This window comes from Triticum aestivum, unplaced genomic scaffold, assembly GCF_018294505.1.
Source record: "Triticum aestivum cultivar Chinese Spring unplaced genomic scaffold, IWGSC CS RefSeq v2.1 scaffold133005, whole genome shotgun sequence".
Lineage (NCBI taxonomy): Eukaryota > Viridiplantae > Streptophyta > Magnoliopsida > Poales > Poaceae > Triticum > Triticum aestivum.
In genome coordinates this window covers 24,682-28,906 of record NW_025225485.1, presented here as the reverse complement: position 1 = coordinate 28,906, position 4,225 = coordinate 24,682, and positions in this window count along the sequence as shown.

Below are 4,225 nucleotides of genomic sequence, written 5' to 3'. Positions count from 1 at the left end.
AGATCCGACGCGTCCATTTCCCCCCTCCAGGTGCCGCGGTGGCGCCGTCCGTGAGGGGGGCCAAACCCCGGAGACGCGTGCTGCCTCTTCGGACATGCCACCACACCACCCCGCATGTATGAGGGCCCGGTGCGATGCTCCGGTGGCATTGCTACCCCCAGGGCCCCCGTCCCGCCTAGCCCTGTAGCGTTTGACCACGGGATCTAGCCCTTTGACTTTGCACGGACGGGCTTTGACCAGCGGACCTCCCCACCCGGTTGTGTTAGGTCAGCCCATAGGAACACTTTGGAGCAACATCCGGGCCAGACCCACAACAAGATCCCCTCCGTGTAGACCCGACGCGTCCGTTTCCCCCCTCCAAGTGCCGGCGGCGGCGCCGTCCGTGAGGGGAGGCACACCCCAGACACGCGTGCCAGGCGTTTGCAACCACCACAACACTTCCAAACTCGTGAGAGGCCGCCTACGCAAGATTTGGTGGCATGCTAGCCCCCGGAGGCCGCCGGCCACAGCCGTAGACGCGCGAAGGGCAATCCGCGTAGAGGGAATTTTTCGGATACTTCTCCATCACCAAAAATTATGAAAAAAATATTATCGTTCCTATAGCACATGTGCCCACATCGTGCAAAAAAACTCATGATTTTATCGCGCTCAGAGTATTTAATAATATTCACGCCGCATCGTTGCCGCAGAATGGCTACTACCGTGTCATCGCCGTCCGTGAGGGGGGCCACGTCCCGGAGACACGTGCCGCCTCTTCGGACATGCCACCACACCACCCCGCATGTATGAGGCCCCGGTGCGATGCTCCGGTGGCATTGCTACCCTCCCAGGGCCCCCGTCACGCCTAACCCTGTAGCGTTTGACCAAGGGATCTAGCCCTTTGACTTTGCACGGACGGGATTTGACCAGTGGACCTCTCCACCCGGTTGTGTTAGGTCAGCCCATAGAAACACTTTGGAGCAACATCCGGACCAGACCCACAGCAAGATACCCTCCGTGTAGACCCGACGCGTCCGTTTCCCCCCTCCAAGTGCCGGCGGTGGCGCCGTTCGTGAGGGGGGCCAAACCCCGGAGACGCGTGCCGCCTCTTCAGACATGCCACCACACCACCCCGCATGTATGAGGGCCCGGTGCGACGCTCCGGTGGCATTGCTACCCCCCAGTGCCCCTGTCCTCCCTAACCCTAGAGCGGTACGAGATCTTGCCCTTTGACTTTCCACTAACAGGCTTTGAACAATGGACCTCTCCACCCGGTTGTGTTAGGTCAGCTCAGAGGGACACCTGGGAGCCACATCCGGGCCAAACCGACAGCTACATCCCCTCCGTGTAGACCCGATGCGTCCGTTTCCCCCCTCCAGGTGCCGGCGGCGGCGCCGTCCGTGAGGGGGGGCACACCCGGACACGCGTGCCGGGCGTTTGCAACCATCACAACACTTCCAAACACATGAGAGGCTGCCTACGCAAGATTTGGCGGCATGCTAGCCCCCGGAGGCCGCCGGCCACAGCCGTAGACGCGCGAAGGGCAATCCGCGTAGAGGGGATTTTTCGGATACTTCTCCATCACCAAAAATTATGAAAAAAATATTATCGTTCCTATGGCACATGTGCACACGTCGTGCAAAAAAAACTCATGATTTTATCGCGCTCCGAGTATTTAATAATATTCACGCTGCATCGTTACCGCAGAATGGCTACTACCGTGTCATCGCCGTCCGTTAGGGGGGGCCATGCCTGGAGACGCGTGCCGCCTCTTCGGACATGCCACCACACCACCCCGCATGTATGAGGGCCCGGTGTGATGCTCCGGTGGCATTGCTACCCCCCAGGGCCCCCAACCCGCCTAACCCTGTAGCGTTTGACCAGGGGATCTAGCCCTTTGACTTTGCACGGACGGGATTTGACCAGTGGACCTCTCCACCCGGTTGTGTTAGGTCAGCCCATAGGAACACTTTGGAGCAACATCCGGGCCAGACCCACAGCAAGATCCCCTCCGTGTAGACCCGACGCGTCCGTTTCCCCCCTCCAGGTGCCGGAGGTGGCGCCGTCCGTGAGGGGGGCCAAACCCCGGAGACGCGTGCCGCCTCTTCGAACATGCCACCACACCACCCCGCATGTATGAGGGCCCGGTGCGATGCTCCGGTGGCATTGCTACCCCCTAGGGCCCCTGTCCTGCCTAACCCTAGAGCGGTTGACCACGAGATCTTGCCCTTTGACTTTCCACAGACAGGCTTTGAACAGTGGACCTCTCCACCCGGTTGTGTTAGGTCAGCACAGTGGACCTCACCTGGGAGCAACATCCGGGCCAAACCGACAGCTACATCCCCTCCGTGCAGACGCGATGCGTCCGTTTTCCCCCTCCAGGTGCCGGCGGCGGCACCGTCCATTAGGGGGGCCACGCCCCTGAGATGCGTGCCGCCTCTTTGAACATGCCACAACACCACCTCACACATGTATGGGGGTCCGGTACGATGCTCCGGTGGCATTGCTACCCCCCCAGGGCCCCCGTCCCGCCTAACCGTGGAGCGGTTGACCACGAGATCTAGCCTTTTGACTTCCCACGGACGGGCTTTGACCAGTGGACCTCTGCACCCGGTTGTGTCAGGTCACCCGTAGGGACACCCGGGAGCAACATCTGGGCCAAACCCACAGCTACATCCACCGTGTAGACCTGACGCGTCCGTTTCCCCCCTCCAGGTGCCGGCGCCGTCCATGAGGGGGGCACACCGCGGACGTGAGGGGGGTCACACTCTGGAGACGGGTGTCGGGCGTTTGCAACCGCCACAAAACTTTTGTCGGCATAGTTGTTTTTGATTTTAATAAAATATAATGATCTATATTCAAAAGAACATGACCGCACATTATTAACGTGCTCGAAAAAATACAAACCATATATATATATATATTCATAATATATGAAAAAAATACAAACTACATATATATTCATATGTATGTTTATATTTAACATGCTACATGTTAGTTTATATAATAATACATAAAAAAGCTTAAAAAAATACATATGAAAAAAAAGTCTACCTATGCCAACTGCTATGCCGTCGGCATAGAGAGGGCCAGGTTTTAGGCGGCGCGCGGCGTGCCGCGGATCGCTGACGTGGCATGTATGCCGACGGCAGCCGTCGGCTTAGCTCATGGACGGTGCGCCGCGGATCTGTGACGTGGCATGACGATATATGCCGACGGCCGGCCGTCCAGGCCGTCGGCATAGATTTGACGACGTTAGCTGCTGGTCACGGGCGGGGTCGCCGGGCCCACGGGTATGCCGACGGCCTGGTTATGCCGACGGCTGCTGTCGCCATGTTCGCAGCTGGGCCGACGACATATGTATGCCGACGGGTGCCGTCGGCTTAGCTCGTGGTAGCCCGACGGCCAAGGTACGCCGACGGCCAAGACGTGGCTGTCGGCATAGCGCAAAGTAGGCCGACGGCAGCCGTCGGCATTGATTTGGCCGTCGGGGTAGGGCCAGTTTCTGGTAGTGCAAGACAAACCAGAACTAATACTAGCCTATCTAATCTTTTCTGATAATCAATATACTCAACAGTATCAAACGAGACCATGCCCATCCGTACGGCCGACGTTATCCCGTGACTTGTGAGTGATGCCATGATCTACGTCTACGTACGTATGTGCCTAGACGGGATGTACATGTGCATTATATATGTATATACATCAGTAAGTACGTTTATAGCTTTACAAGGATGTCAAATGCGGAGCGACTGATGAGCAGCTCTCGGACATTCCGTTTTCTTAGCAAATTTCGGCATTTTATTGATTAAGCAACATTACAAAAGCCTTCGGGGATAGAATATTTTTTTTACATAGCTCATACAAGAGCTTTAGCTAAAATATGTGCCGCCATTTCAGTTTATTTTTCGTGATTTCCTTTTTTTTAAAGGGCAGTTTTGTTCAGCTTCTGCATAATATCGACAATGCACACTCGGGATTATTATAATCAAATGTAGCAATATTCATAATGTTATACAAAAAGCACAATGATAAGTAGGTGAACATTCGAGCCATCTGAGATTATACATGACTCAATCACATAAATTATTATTGGATTGCCATCGAAACCGAATGGATTATATCTGGTTATATCCCATTGGTTGCACCAAAAAAGTACATGAACACCTACACCTCTGCAAAAAGCAGGGAGGATGTAGCATGTAAGTATCCATCCGGTAGCTCTCAAAATGAACCACAATTTCTT